Source organism: Papio anubis, chromosome 14, assembly GCF_008728515.1.
Source record: "Papio anubis isolate 15944 chromosome 14, Panubis1.0, whole genome shotgun sequence".
Taxonomy (NCBI): Eukaryota; Metazoa; Chordata; class Mammalia; order Primates; family Cercopithecidae; genus Papio; species Papio anubis.
The window spans coordinates 71,143,702-71,160,244 of record NC_044989.1 but is presented as its reverse complement, the minus strand read 5'-3'; the positions used below and the strand labels follow the sequence as shown (position 1 = coordinate 71,160,244).

The 16,543-nt window shown below is 44.6% G+C and overlaps 1 protein-coding gene across 2 annotated transcripts in view; it reads left to right on the top strand.

Annotated features, from left to right (window-relative positions):
• The first annotated feature begins 301 nt into the window (after window positions 1-301).
• The window catches only part of ADD2 (adducin 2), a 112,765-nt gene continuing 96,523 nt past the window's right edge, over window positions 302-16,543 (top strand). Inside the window, exon 1 of one of the 2 annotated variants that reach the window (XM_003908786.4) lies at window positions 302-669. The gene's annotated coding sequence lies outside the window, so the exon portion shown is untranslated. Of the gene's footprint in view, window positions 670-843; window positions 951-16,543 lie in introns of those variants that run through there. The other variant, XM_003908787.5, reaches the window with a different exon arrangement.

Here is a 16,543-nt window from a genome sequence, read left to right as displayed (position 1 = left end):
TCTCCCTTCCAGGGAGGATACATTCCCCCAAGGGAGCTCTGTTTCAGATTTTCTCCCTAGTAACAGACTCCCCTGCTGAGCGCTGGCCGTCCCGGGCAGTAAGTGGTGTGGGGCCGGGGTGGAAGGAGGCTGGAAGCCTGGCTAGGGGGGTCTGCGGCGGCGCTGCGGCGAGGGGGCGCTGCCGGGCGGAGGGGGGCGCTGCGGGGCGGGGCCGCTGCGGGACGGTGGGGGGCGCTGCGGGCGGGGGCACTGCAGCACCGCGGCCCTCGGGCGGCCGGCTCGGCCCGCTGGAGGGGGCGCTGTGGGCACCGCGCAGCGGCCTTTTGTCAGCGCGCAGGGCCGGGAGAGCTCTCATTTCCTCCCAGCCTCGTGCGGGAAATGGCTTTAATTCTGACGGCAGGGCTGTGAGGAACTAGCGGGAACCCGAGCCTTTTGTCAAGGAACTGCGGCGTCCGTGGCCAGTCATCCCCGCCGCCGCGGAGCCGCTGCACTGCTGGGTGATCTCCCAGCAGCTCTGACGAGCGCGGGCTGCAGCATGGGCAGAAAACGCTGCTCTGCAAATTAGCTGGGTGGATTTTTTAAGCGCAACCCCCCCCGCCCCCAAACCCATAAAATAACAAAACCAACCCGCAGTGGCCGACCGGAGAGAGCTAAGATGCCACTCAGGAGGTAAGGGTCTGGGGAGTGGGCTTGGTGGGCTGCCTGGGGTCGCTGGTGTCCTGGCGCGGAGACCCTGGCATCCCTCGGCCGGGCGGGAGCCGCTGGGCCCAGGTGGGGCGCTCTGTTGCCGAGCGCGTCGGTGCTGCAGCCCTGGCCGGCGCCAGTGTGTTTTGCGCCTAAAGGTTTCTGGTGATGATGTAGCATCGGAGGCTCCTAGGAAATCGGGGCTGCAAGCACTGGCCCCTGCTTGGGGATGGTGGGACTCTCGCCTGGAGCGTAACGCCTGACAGGTGGGGCTTTCTTTTGGGTCCGAATGGAGCGGCGGCGAGCCTTGCCTCGCCTAGCCGGGCGGGGCCGCCCCTCCTCTCCCCTCTCTTTCCTTCCCGCTCGGCCGCCGCCCTCCGGGAGAGCCGTGCGGGGCGGGCTTGGCGGGGCTGGGCGCGTCCCCCGGGGCCTCGCGATCGCCGGCGGCGCGGCGCTCAGCCGCATTGGCGGGCCGAGCAGGTGCGGCGTCGGCAGCCGCCCACATTGAGATCGGGGCAACCGGCACGTGAGCGGGCCTCGTGGGTTTGGATTTTATGCGGCTCCACCACTTTGGAGGGAAAAAACCCCCACTGTCCCCGAGGGGGTCTTGCCAGTCTGTTCCCCTCTTCCATCTTCCCTCTCCTCTCCCTGCCTTCCCTCCCTTTCTGTTGCCGGGGCGGAGGCCATCCCGGTCCTAGAGGCGGGAGTCGGCGTCTGCTTGTTTTGAAATCACACCACAGCCTACCTGGTGTTGGGGGGAAGGGAGGGAGGGGCAGACTGCTTTAGGATGCAGATCAGGCTCTCGGGTCTGGCCTATTGTCTTGCCTTTTCTCTTCCTTCCTTTTCTCACCCCTAATCTCCATCTCCTGCCCAAAAATAAAAATAGAAAATAGGAAACAGAAATAGAAAATAAAAAAGCAAGCCTCAGCCCACACCCTATCAAATTCTTTAAAAAACTGTCATTTATCTCTGACACACGGTTATTACCCATCTGTTTCCTTACACCCACTCTTCCCTCTTGCCGTTTGTCGTCCAAGATTCAACGGACTCACATGAGCTTTATTGATAATAGAAATCGAATCTCAGTTTCCTAAATGCACATTTCGTGCTTTCTGAGTAACCCAAAAGGAGTGGTTGGTCTGGCATCCTGGCGGAAGCAAAGGGATTGGAGAGGGTGCAAGCAACTGCTTTCACTTCTAGTTTGTGGGTCTAGCTGGGATTCCTGAGATGTTTAACTTGTTCAGTGAGGGGTGTTCTCATTAACGGGATTAGAAAATTATGTTCTGTTTTTTTAAGAGAAAAATAGCAAGTCAGCATTTTAAGTGCTTTAAATGAATCTGACCAAAGACGAGAACTATGACGTTTCAGACTTGCAAATAATATCTCCATTAGCATATGAATAATATATGTTAGAGACTTAAAAGGGGGGTTTAGACCATTTAATAATTTTACTTTATAATGTTCTACTTTAATTGTGTAAGGTGATCAAACTTTTCTTTGTAGAGACTTTTCTCCTATAGATCAGGATCTTGCCCAGCCCTCCTCCCCCACTCCTCCGTGCATAGGGCACAAGTAAAAGCAAAGTTTTCATTATTAGTATGATGTCAACACATTTTGAAAAGCCACTAAAGATGAATTATTCTTTGATCCAAAATCCATAAGAATTTTGTAGTAAGCCCTATGTTCTTTCTTGTCCACAAGAAAGTAGCCTTATTAGAAACATGCTTGTCACATACACAACGTACAACAATGCCTGACATGATATGCTGTGGTTTCTAGGCTTGGGTTGAATTTGTTTTAAATATTAGTATAGTGCTGGAATTAGCAGATCTCAGCTATTCTTAAGGTTAACAGATGAGCAAATGTGTTTGCTGGCAGTGGGTTTAGTGTTAAGATTTTAAATATATATAAAAAAGACTAGCAGATATATTTATTTATTACCACGTGTTCCACAAGGGATTTAAGATAGTTTACAGGGATTCGTAAATATGGCAAGGCAGCCTAACTTGGAAGTAGTTGGGAAAGAAAAAAGGACACTAAGGGTGGAGTCATAAAATGGTCTTAAGCATGAGGCTTATACAAAAACATGAGCATGATACCTTCTACAATGGCTACAGGCAAGAAACAAATCCAGCTCTAAACTTTCTTGCAGCATAAGGAAAAAAGAAATTGATGAACCCATGGCTTATATGTTTTATTCATTTGTTAAACTCATTCACACACTTCACTCAACAAACATTCAGTGAGGACTTACTACGTGCCGGGTGCTGTGAGACGTACTGGGAACAAAGGGATAAAGCAGATAGACGTGGTCTCTGCCCTGATGGGCACTTAAAGACAAATGTAAGAAATGGACATTCGTCAAGAAATCTCTCAGATGAATATATAATTACAAATTGTGATAACAGCTGTGTGGGAAAAACACAAAACACAAAATAATATATGGCCAGAACATAAAAACACAACAATTATTTTTTTATTTTTTACGTTTTGTATTTTTTTGAGACACAATCTCACTCTGTCGCCCAGGCTGGAGTGCAGTGGCATGATCTCAGCTCACTGCAACGTCCACCTCCTGGGTTCGAGTGATTCTTATGCCTCAGCCTCCCAAATAGCATGCCACCACACCCGGCTAATTTTTGTATTTTTAGTAGAGACAGGGTTTCACCATGTTGGCCAGGCTAGTCTCAAACTCTTGGCCTCAAGTGATCCACCTGCCTCTGCCTACCAGAGTGCTGGGATTACAGGTGGGAGCCACTTTGCCCAGCCGACAGTTCTTGATTCCCAGACCAGAAAGGAACTTTTTCCTAATATGACATAGTGTTTGAAATGATGCCTTCAATCACCTCCTCGTCAGACACAAGGACAAATTTCACAGGGTTGTTTTTTACAGGGGCCCTCAGCGTGAGCTAATGATACCAGGCCACAGGTCTCTCAGCCCCCTGGGGTTCTGAAGATATCTTGAAGGCTCTGTGTATTCTCTGACATTAGTGGTTTTATTCCAGTGATAATCTTTGTTTTTGCGGAGTCTCGCTCTGTCACCCAGACTGTTTGAGTAGGGATCTTGCTCTGTTGCCCAGGCTGGAATGCAGTGGCATGATCATAGTTCACTGCAGCCTGGACCTCCTGGGCTCAAGTGGTTCTCCCACCTCTCCCTCCTGAGTAGCTGTGACTACAGGCAGGAGCCACCATGCCTGGCATATTCCAGTGCTAATCATAAATAATTAGCAATAAAAACGTGTTCTGGATCATCTTGATGGCAAGGCTGAAACCGATGCTGGAGTCTGTGTTTGCCTTTGTATCTTTCCATTTGAGCCATGGACAGGACTGATGACTCCAGCCACAGCCCATGGGAAGGGAAGGGGAGTTTGAATAGTGGAGAGAGTGAGTCTACACAGGGCACACACAGCTTGCCAACTCCAAAAGAACAACTCCTGGCGACCACTGCTCTATTGGCAGGGATTGAAGATCTCATGCCAGTTCTACCTGTGTGTGGATCAAGTGTGCAGCAATTTATTAGCAGCAGATGTAGTAAAAACACAACAGAAAAGTAGCTGTTGTGGATTTTAACAATATTTGAATTAGATCTTCATTTAATGCATATTTAGTAACTCTCCAATAGGTACCTTACATCTAAGAAAATGAGACGGGGCCTGGCACTGTGGCTCACGCCTGTAATTCCAGCACTTTGGGAGGCTGAGGCAGGTGGATCACCTGAGGTCAGGAGTTCGAGACCACGCTGACCAACATAGTGAAACCCCGTCTCTACTAAAAATACAAAAATTAGCTGGGCATGGTGGTGGGCAACTGTAATCTCAGCTACTCAGGAGGCTGAGGCAGGAGAATCACTTGAACCCTGGAGGCAGAGGTTGCAGTGAGCCGAGATCACGCCACTGCACTCCAGCCTGGGCAACAGAGCGAGACTCCATCTCAAAAAAAAAAAAAAAAAGAAAAGAAAATGAGACAGGTAATTTGTTCTGATGGTTGAGATGGTTGAGTGACAGCAGACTGTCTGACTTCAAAAATTATTTTTCTACTTACTAGCTGTGAGACTTTAGGCAAGTTACTCAACCTCTCTGCTGCTCAGTTTCTTATGATAATATAGGAATAAATATATGGCATTGATTGCATGGCGGTATTATAAGAATGAGTTGTTACATGTGAAAGACTTACCTATTGCAATAAATTAATTTTATTAATTTGATATTTTAAAGTTGATGGTTATATTTGTATATTGTTTTGGCATTTTAATAATATAAAGCTGTAAAGCATAGGTGCTTAGAACTGGTATTTATGAGTATACATATTTAAGTTACATTTTAATAAAAGTGACTTAGGTCAACCACGAGGTCTATGAGAAATTTTTTCCTCCAAAAGGGATTTTTATATAGTTTAAGCATTTTGAACTATGTACAGGGGCACACATAGATTCTTGGAATAGAAATTTGAATCTTTAGAAGAGATTGCATCCACAATATTTGACTCCATATACCTTGGCTGCTACAGTTTTAGCCTGAAAGAATTTTAAAGCAGTAATACAAAAAACTGCCTGTCTTCAATGACAACCACCACTAAATCTTCCAAACTCGAAGAGCACTCATGGAATGGCAAGCTTCTAGTAAAGATTTCATCCTGGTCTGTCTTCCAAGATAAACTACATAGGAAATCTTTGCCAATGTTACTGAAAGAGATGAAGAGAAAGTATATCCTCTGTGGAGGCTAAACTTCAGTTGTATAGATTTAAACAAATTTATTGATTATATTATTCAAATTTATTTTAAACTTTTCTTTGTACGTAAGTAATCTGTCAAAGAATACAAAAGATGTTAGTCTCAAATGATATTTTTGGCTGGGTGCGGTGGCTCACGCCTATAATCCCAGCACTTTGGGAGGCCGAGGCAGGGTGGATCACCTGAGGTCAAGAGTTCCAGACCAGCCTGGCCAACATTGTGAAACCCCGTTTCTACTAAAAATACAAAAATTAGCTGGGTGTGGTGGCGGGCGACTGTAATCCCAGCTACTCTAGAGGCTGAGGCAGGAGAATTGCTTGAACCCAGGAGGTGGAGGTTGCAGCGAGCCGAGATCACGGCACTGCGCTCCAGCCTGGGCAACAAGAGTGAAACTCCATCTCCAAAAAAAAAAAAAAAAAAAAGAAAGAAAATGATATTTTTGACCGCTTTCCTTTTGCTATGTCCTTTAGCATATCCCTACACCTTTAAATCCATATATATTATATACAGTTATATTTATATATTTATTTGATATATAATTATGTAATTATATGCTATAGATATGTATTCGTGTATATTTTATATGTTTTTACATAGTTACATTTGATGCTGTATTACTTAGGGCCCTGATTGCCTAGGACTGATGGGTTTTCTGGGATGCGAGATTTTCAGTGCTGAAGCTAGGACAGTGCCAGGCAAATGGGGATGACTGGTTATCCTCTGTGACACAGACGTTGTGACCCTTGACTCTCCATTGTGGGGTGAATCTTCCGTATTTCCAGACCTTCTTTGTCTCATTGTATTTTCATTTTTGTCTTAAATTTTACTATGTGATAAGAAATCTGGTCCTGCCTTCTTTCTGTTTTCATTTCCCTGGCGTGATGCTCATTCTCTTTCTTCTTAAGCTTTCTTCTTTTATGTCATTTTGATTTTTGTCTATTTTAAGCATCATAATTGGATTTTTAATCCAATTGTGACTAAATTTACATTTATTGTATGTGATACAGTCACAGATCTTCTAAAATTTTATTTTACATTAAAAAAATTCCAAGCTATTTTCCCATACCGTTTCTTAACTTAAATGTAGTGTAAGAGTCCCTTGTTCTTTAGATAAAAGGGAAATTGTCTGCCCATTTTTTCTACTTGTCTTCATTAACATTAAAAAATATAGTTGTGTCTATTTGTTCTTTCATAAACAATGAGAGATTTAGTATACTTTAATTCCTTCCTTCTTTTTTTCTGTCACCCAGGCTGGAGTTCAGTGGTACGATCTTATCTCACTGCAACCTCTGTCTCCTGGGTTCAAGTGATTCTCATGCCTCAGCCTCCCAAGTAGCTGGGATTACAGGCACCAGACCATGCCCGGCTAATTTTGTATTTTTAGTAGAGACCGGGTTTCACCAGGTTGGCCAGGCTGGTCTCAAACTCCTGATCTCAGGTGATCCACCTGCCTAGGCCTCCCAGAGTACTGGGATTACAGGTGTAAGCCACCATGCCCAGCTTTAATTTCTTTTTTGTTGCCCATCTATTGCCACTAACTTTTTGCCTTAAAAACATTTTGGCTTGCCAGGTGCGGTGGCTTACGCCTGTAATCCCAGCACTTTGGGAGGCTGAGATGGGTGGATCACGAGGTCAGGAGATCGAGATAATCTTGGCTAACGCGGTGAAACCCCGTCTCTACTAAAAATACAAAAAATTAGCCGGGCGTGGAGGCGGGTGCCTGTTGTCCCAGCTACTCGTCTGAGGCTGAGGCAAGTGTATGGCGAGAACCCAGGAGGCGGAGCTTGCAGTGAGCCAGAATTGCGCCACTGCACTCCATCCAGCCTGGGCGACAGAGCGAGAGACTTCGTTTCAAAAAAAAAAAAAAAATTTGGCTTTTAGATCCAGATTATTTTCTTAAAAAAAAAAAAAAAAGCAGTGCATGCTTTTGCTTTCCAGAATTATTTTTGACATTTATATTATGTTTCCTAACCATACTAACAGCTGCTATCTAGACTGAGAGTTATATAGGTTACAACACTCAGTCCATTTCCTATGCTCAATCTTCATTTTCACTTATTCCTTGATTAGCTGGAATCTTTTTCAGGAAAGGTAGTATGTTCCGGTAGTTCTTGCTTGCCCTCTAACTTCTTTATGTTGCCCTCTCACGGTAACATCATCCTTTTGGGGCATGCACTTCTTCATCATAATCTTTTTACCTAAAAACTCCAAATATTTTCCTTTTGTCTTCTGGCATTTTGTATGATGGAAGATAAGTTTGTTGCCAACTTTATCAAAATAACTGTATGAAAGCCCACGGAAGTTTTGTTTCTTTCCCTTGTAGTGACTACTTTATTTTAAAAAAACTTAAAATATATAAAACATAACAGATATAAGAAACGACATGAAACAAATGTGTAGTTTAGCAAAATATAAAGTGAATGCCCGTGTGACCACCATGCAGGTCGAGAAGCAGGACACAGCCAGCTCCCAGAGCCCAGTGTACCCTCGGACCACACCCTGCTTCCCCCTGGAGGTAACCACTCACCTTCCTTTTATGGTGACCATTTTCTTGCTTTCTTTTTATAATTTTATAATCTAAATTTGTATCCTCAAACAAAGTACACCAGACTTGTTTCTCAGAAACTTTAAAAAATTAGAATTGTACCATTTGTATCTTATTCATTGTTATAACATCTCCATGGTGACTACTTTGATGCTTCAAAAAATATAGATCAAATTTATTCCAAGAGTATTTGGAGCCCTGCTTTGCTTGGTGCTCTAAGACTCCTTTGTCTGATTACTGGGGAATCCAGCACAGCCAAGAAGGAAGTGGTTTGTGCAAGACAGTGGTCAGTTTTAGACAAGATGAGTTTGAGGTGGGGATGGCCAGTAGACAGGCAGATGTATGCATGTCTCAGGGCTGGGACCCAAGGTCCGAGTTGCAGGTACAGGGTTATAAACACACATATGTAGGTTTCAAGATGGCACCATTGGCCTAAATTGCCTTCCTTTTCTTCAAAATGAACAAAGACAAATATAGTAAGGAAAACATCGATTTGAGTTTTAGAGAAGAGAACAAACACTGGGCCTAGATTCTTTAAGGACTCTGTAAAAGTTAGAGTACAGATGGTGCCAGCCAATATCAACCAGCCCATGAGCATCAAGGGGCTTTCCTGGGAAGAAGCAGTGATGTCCTCTCAGCTGAGTGCTAGTATCCCCAGGCTTAATGCAACAGGGCTAGGTGGGCTGTGGTATGGTTAGTGGGGTGGGGATGAGGGATATAAATCCAAGGGCCCTGGGAAATCTATCAGCACTGCCACCTTGAGTGGCAGACCCCCATCTTAGTCTGCCTGTGTTGCTATGAAGGCATATCCAAGGCTAGGTAATTTATAGAGAAAAGGTTTACTTGGCTCATGATTCTACTGGCTGGAAGACTGGGCAGCTTGTGGAAGCCTCAGGCTGCTTCCACTCCTGACAGAAAGCAAAGGGGAGCTGGTGTGTGCAGAGATCACATGGCAAGAGAGGAAGCAAGAGAGAGGGGAGGGAGATGCCAGGCTCTTCTTAACAACCAGCTGTCATGGGAATGAAAAGAGTGAGATCTCACTCATTACTGCAAGAATGGCTCCAAGCCATTCATGAGGGATCCACCACCGTGACCCAAACACCTCCCAAGAGGCACCCCCTCCTTCAACATGAGCTTTGGAGGGATCAAATATCCAAACCATAGCATCCTCAGTTCCTCAGACATGTGCTGAGGGAGCTCCCAGTAAAGTGGGGATATAATATATCCAGCTTCAATCAAGGTTGATTCTGATCACTTCACCAGATGCAGCTAAAAATGAAGATACAAAAGTACGTAAATAAATGCTACTCCACCCAGCAGTAAATACCCGTAATGTATAGGGCCTCATCCTGCAAGCTTCCAGGGCAGAATCTGGAGGCCAGAGAGCTTAGGATCTAGGTACCTGAAAACAAATTTCTGTGCTCCATTTAATATCAGGAATGTTTATCTGTGCCTTTTTTCCAGTCTTGAAGTGGCTTCAAAAAACTTACTAGGCCAAGTAGTAAATCCCTGTGGCTTCTATCAGTAGCAGCTCTAAGGACCATTTGACATCCTTCACCCCATCCCCATGGCTCCCTGAATTGATTACAATTCTAGTGGTTTCCATGAGTCCAGGCTAGACTTTGGTTTCCATGTCAATGTTGCCTTCCATTCTGCCTGGGCTACTTTGCTTGGGTTTCTGTTTCATAGGCCACACTGCTCCTGGCTGAAACCCTGGATTACTTTAGAGTCCCCCCACCTTCTTCCCTGCTTCCAGCCCAGTCTTCCTCCATCCATAGTTTATCTTTTTTTTTTTTTTTTCTTTTGAGACAGGGTCTTGCTCTGTTGCTCAGGCTGGAGTGCAGTGGTGCAGTCACGGCTCACTGCAGCCTTGACCTCCTGGGCTCAAGCAATCCTCCCATCTCAACTTCCCAAGCAGCTGGGACTACAGTGTATGCCAACATGCCTGGCTAATTTTTTTTTATATCTAGTAGAGATGAGGTCTCACTGTGTTGCATAGATGATCTCTTTAAAACAAAAATCTAATCTCATCATTTCTCTACCTTCTGGATAAAGCCCAAACTCCTTACCTGCCTCAACTGCTCTTCCTCTTCTTCCTTTATGCTCTACCCCCTAGGTAGGCGGAACCACTCTATCTTTCTGAACATGCTTTCCCACCCTCCCAACCCTTCCAAAAGCAACTCTTTCTACCTCCTTATATGCCCTCTCCCCACCTTTTATCTAGCCAGTTAGTTCTTTTAGAAAGCCAATAAAATAGACAAACTTCCAGAAAGCCTAATTAAGATGAAAAGGCAAAAAACATTCACAAAGCTAGAAATGACATATGGAACAGCATGGAGAAAAGATGTGAAATCTCAAGAACACTGTGCATTATTGCATCCCAACATCTGTGAAAATCTTGATGAAATGGACTATTTCCACAGAAAATATGCATTACCAATATTTACTCAAGAAATAGAATGTCATGTTCCCGGATGGAAAGAACCAGTGTTATAAAGATGTCGATCCCTCACAGTTCCTGCTGCGTGGATGGCAGCCTCCCTGGTAACCAAAAGTGATGGAGATTTGTTCCTATTTTTACATTCCTTTGGTAATTTTCTGTGGAATTTTGAAAGGGTTGTTAAATGTTTGTGCTTGATTGTGAATCATTTTATTGAAGGCAAAATCAATACAAGGGCATTTGAATGTTATTTTTAAATTGTTTTTCTCAAAGAACAAATGAAGTTATTAAACTTTGAAATGCATGGAGGCTTTATGAAACACAATTTCATTTAACAATGGACGTGATTTTCTGCCTGTGTTATTTTATTGAGTATGAATTTTATCTTGTTTGCTTTCTTTACTCGGCATGGAGTCCCCATAAGAATATCTAGGGGTTTACTTTGAAAAATCTACTGTGAAAAGACAGGAAAAGTGAGGGCGGATTCGGTTCTTTCCTCCTTTCCTCATGTCAGATGGCATAGCATCCATACTGATTATCTCAGCATCCCTTTTTTTAGAATTTATTCTCCTTCCCTCTTAACACCATATTTCTCTTAGATCTTTCCAACACCCTCATTTGTGTCTTAAATTAGCTACATCTGTTACCATAGTTATGCAGTATCCAGCTTAACCGTTCCACACTCTTTCCTACCATACTGTGTGTGAGACTTCCTCTCTCTTATTTCATAAAATATACCACTATTTTTCTTTATTCTTCTCCTGTCCCCAAACTTTTAGTTTTTAAGGCAACACTTGTTCATACTTAATGAATCAAATAGGACTGAAGGCCTTCTAATAAAAGGCAACAATCCCTGCCCAAATTCCGCCCCAAATCCCTTATCCACAGGCAAACCAATTTTAGCTGTGTTTTTTTGTTCTGCTGTAGATATCTCTGTATCTCAAAATAATATGCATGTACTGCTGTTTCTGAATGTATCAACTGTGATCGTTGTCTAGTGACTTTCTGCCATAAAAATTAAGGTTGAATCGGCCAGGCGCGGTGGCTTATGCCTGTAATCCCAGCACTTTGGGAGGCTGAGGCAGGTGGATCACTTGAGGTCAGGAATTCAAGATCAGCCTGACCAACACGGTGAAACCCTGTCTCTACTAAAAGTACAAAATTAGCCAGGTGTGGTGGGGCATGCCTGTAACCCCAGCTGCTTGGGAGGCTGAGGCAGGAGAAGCACTTGAACCTGGGAAGTGGAGTTTGCAGTGAGCCAAGATCGCGCTGTTGCACTCCAGCCTGGGTAACAAGAGCTAAACTCTGTCACAGAAAAAAAAAAAAAAAACAACTCAAGGTTGAAGCTTACTTGCACCACACCTCCATTTCCTCACGTCTCTTCTAGCCATCTGGCAGCTCCAGACAATACATTCATTACAACCAGATTTCCCATTCCATTCACTGTTGATCGTGTCACCTGACTCTCTACACCATAAATAAGGCTATTACCACCACATCTCCTTGCCTGCTCCCTCCTTCTCTAGCTGTACATTTACTTTTGTACTATCAAAGTTGATAAAATATTCTGTTCCCTAGCCATGGTTGGTTTCTATGATTTGTCAATAAGGTAATTAAAACAGCTGAAAACTCTTAAAAGTGTTCAGTGTCTGACTGGGTTGATATTGTTTACTGCATAATAAGTAGCGTGCTAGGATTTCATCTTTTTTTTTTTTTTTTTTTTTTTTTTTTTTTTTTTTCTTTTTTGTGGAGAACGGGGTCTCGCTATATTACCCAGGCAGGTCTCAAACTCCTGGGCTCAAGCTATCCTCCCGCCTCTGCCTCCCTGAGAGCTGGGATTACAGGCGTGAGCCACCGCGCCCGGCCTAGGATTTCATCTTTCTTAGGACTCCAGTGTCTCAATCCAGGGAGGAGTTCACATGAATTGTTATCTGGGGCCCCGTAAGTGACCCCCTGAGATGGACTTTACTCTGGGGGTACCAATACCATCATAGTATGGCTCTAGCTCTCTCCTGCAGTGTGTGCAGTTTCTCTAAGAAGACCCATCTAGTGATTGAAGCTAATAAATCCAGCAAGAACAGTTTATGCATGCTATTTTGAGATAAAGAGATAACTGAGTGACTGGCTGGGGACCGCTGTATGTTGGGGGAGGAGAAGGGATGGGCAGGATCTGCTGCTCTTTATGGAGACCTGCAGTTTACCCCGTGTTCAGCCTCTTTTCTTTTCTCTTTCTTTTTTTTTTTTTTTTTTTTTCTGAGACGGAGTTTCACTCTTGTTGCCCAGGCTGGAGTGCAACAGTGCAATCTCGGCTCACTGCAACCTCCACCTCCCAGGTTCAAGCAATTCTCCTACCTCGGTCTCCCAAGTAGCTGGGGTTACAGGCATGTGCCACCATGCCCAGCTAATTTTTGTATTTTTAGTAGAGACAGAGTTTCACCATGTTGGCCAGGCTGGTCTTGAACTCCTGACCTCAGGTGATCCACCCACCTTGGCCTCCCAAAGTGCTGGGATTACAGGCATGAGCCACCATGCCCAGCCCAGCCTCTTTTTCTTTTTTTTTTCCTGCCCTCCACAGTACTTGCCATCTCAGAGTCCAGGACGTCTTTGGGGCTCTGCTAGACAACTTGGCTGCCTCCCTGCCTTAGTTACCTCTGCCTGAAATCTAGGGTGTGGTTTCTTTCATCCTCAAACATTAATCACCAGTCCCCCACTAGCTTTTTGTTTTCCAGAAATTTGTTGAAATCTGTCCTCTGGTTATGACCTGATTTACTTTGTCCTTGTGGGGTAATATATTTTTCTTTCCTTATTAGTATGGCCACAATTTATATTCAAAGTCTGGTGAACTTTGCTTTTCTTTGTTACAAAAATGCCTTCAAGTAGCTGCAGTCCTTATCCACTCAATTCCAGTATCTTCTCCCATCTAGAATGGTCCAGACAGATGAAAACATGCTTCCTCCCTACTAAAAGATGATTGACTTTTAGTTTACAAACCATTCTAACAAGTTCAGTTATTTCTCCTCAAGAGACTCAGAAAACTAGAAGTGGCATTAGAAAGAACAGTTTGGCTAATAGTTTGAAAGGGATTAGGATAAAAATGAGGACTAAGAGAAGATGTAAACTTTCCTTAGGAACCTGGGTGCCAGTTATTTTCCAAGTGCTGTGGAAGGTTACTGGTCAGGGTCGCTAGTATATACTTGACTTAGACCTGGAAAGTAAGGAAGTAACTAAGTGAACTAACAGAGTAGATCCTCACAGAGGAAAGTGCTGCTGGCTTTTTTTCACCTGGGTGAGAAGGAGGGATTTGTGGGTGCCAAGGCTCTTGTTCAGCAGTAAATATGGAGTTACAATGCATACAACATTTCAATTGCCATTATGTTTTCATCTCTTTGGAGAGTATTGTCTCATTTTTCAGTCTTAGCGATGATCATGAAGACAGTTTTTGGAATCCTGCTGTGTATCTTAACTGTTGAAGTTACAAGTTGTAAAGTTACAGTTGGAACCTGTAGTTGTGGGTTCAAGCGATTCTCCTGCCTCAGCCTCCTGAGTAGCTGAGATTACAGGCACGCGCCACCATGCCCAGCTAATTTTTTGTATCTTTAGTAGAGATGAGGCTGGCCAGGCTGGTCTCGAACTCCTGACCTCGTGATCCGCCCGCCTCGGCCTCCCAAGGCCGATTACAGGCATCAGCCACCGCGCCCGGCTGTAAACATTTTTTAAAATAGATAAATTTGACCTGGATAGCAGCCCCACTGTTCATTTTTATGAGGAGAGGGAGGGAGGGCTAAATAAAAAATGTTTAAGAAAATGTGCATTTACATTTGCTGGAAGTGTACTAGATGATGTGTAGTTGGTCACAGTGGTAGGTAAGTGTGTGGTTCAACCCAGTTCATCAGTCAGTCAACAGGTGTTTACTGAACACCTTCTATGTGTGGTTACTGTGCAGTGCTGGGGATGCCACGAGCCAGGAGTTTACACTGTAGTGAGTAGAGACAGACACTAAGCATAAAAACAAACAGTGTCAAGCATTGATACCTATTATGCAGAAGATAAACTCATTTTAACATGAGGGAGGAGGCTGCTTTTGCCAGAGTGGTCAGAGAGACTCTTTTGGGAGGTAGCAGTGAGCTGTTTCAGGTGGGTTTGTGAGACTGGATCAGAGGATGAGCTAGTGCTGGCTGACTGCAGGTATTTTCATTATGCCATTTGAGGCCATATCCTTGGCTGAGAGTGGAGTGAAGAGGGAGTCAGGGAGATTTGAGATGAGAAGGTGGGAAATAATCCTGTTGAAGAGTCTGTACTTTGAGGGAAGGGCAGGTTGCTTGGCAATGTTAAGAAATTTGAAAGGTGTAGCGGGTAATTTGAAGTGAGTCTAGTCTGCAGAGTTTTGTGCAAGGGTGAATGGCTCAGATGCAGGCAGGGGCAAGGTCACATAGGGTGTAACTAAGGGTGGGGCTCTGTGAGGTAGAAACAGTGGTGGGTGAGAGGGCAGAGGAGTTAGAGGTGTTTTGCAAGGGAATGGTTACTTACACAACTGTATGGTTTAATTTAAGCTATACTAGAAGATATGGGAAAAGTAGAGTTTGGAGGTAGATAATTAAAAAGTGATTAGCAGGTATCAGAGATGTTGGAGAATTGCTAGGAGGTGGGGTGCCAGAGTAGGTGAGCTGGAAGGGGATGGTCAAAGAGCAGGATGTTGACATCCACACATTGAAGGTTGTGATCTTGGTGGCGGCAAGATCTAGGGTATGACCATGGGAGAGGGTGACTGAGGCTGGGGTGGAAGGAGAGATAAGTGGCATTGGAGGCCATGAAGATGTGATGGTGGGTGTCGGGTGGATCACTGTGTAGATGTCAACATCAGCAGGAATGAGTAAGGAGAGTGGTGGAGGGGAAGATGGTTAGCCAGGAGCTGGAGTCCTCGGAGAATGAGGGGAGTGGCTGGGAGAGCAGTAGAGGAGAGTCAGTCACAAGGAGGAGTGACAGGAAGTCAAGTTGGAAGACTGTGTTTCCAAGGTGATGGGGTTTTTGAAGGAGTGGAAATAGTTGGAGGTGACTATAGGGCTCGAGGAGATTTGCACCCAGGCCCTAAGTACCTGGGGTGTGGAAGAGAGGGCTGTGGGGCAACAGTGTGCTGGGGGAGAGCCACACTTTAGCTTCTTGGTTTGTGGATCACAGAAGTGGGCTTTATGTAGCTGAATTTGGAAGTGCTGCGAAGAATTATGTGATTGTTCAATTCGATTGGTTTCCAGGCAGGAAGGAAGGTAACCAAGGAGGGATTATTGACTTTGGGCTTGTTCAAAACTCAATTAAAGGCAATTAACAGTACTTGGTGTTGTTTACCAAAGCACTTGTCTCAGGAGGGATTTCCTAGCAGTTCTTGTGAATTGTAAGAACTCCCTCCCTTGAGGCATCTTGTGTTTTCATGTCATTAATTCCTGCCTCACCCTTCAGCCATAAATCTCATGGAGGGGACAGAAGGCTTCTGTCCTTTTGTGTCATCATCTTGCTGTGGCTCTATGATGACTCCCTTGTCTAGCCTTGTTCTGCTGACGGTGACCTTTAATGTAATAAAATGCTTACAGGAATAATGAGAATTGATGGGGAAGATGCACTTTCTTGTGATTTATGCCTCTATGCATTAGAATATGAGGACATGTTGGAAGAATGAAGCGTTTTGTGGGAGAGCGTAGGGTTTTTCAAATGCATGGCCGAAAATCTCAAAAAAGCATCCTGTGCTACCTGGCAATTCTAAGGCATTTACTTTCCCACTTTCCAGAATGACGAATTCACTCTTCTTTTCTCTAAATTTCCTTTCCTCTCCACCCCACCCACCTTTCTAGGTGCCTCCAACTTCATTGAGAAACACAAACAGTGAGCCCGGAGCTCCCCCATCTTCTCACCCCCCAGCCCCCGACACACATCCCTGACATGCTGCTATGGGTTGAGTGGCCCCTGCTTCTATCAGAGGCCATCTTTCCTTCTGGGCTCTGGGACTTTTTCCCTCTCGCCATCTCAAAAACACCACCATAGCAATTGGCCTTTCTCTTTTCTGCATCATCAGGCTCTTTCTTCCCTCCTCCCTCCTCCCATTTCTCCCTTTATGTTCTCCTTGAAAAAGTTGCCTTTGCTCCATATCTCTTCCTG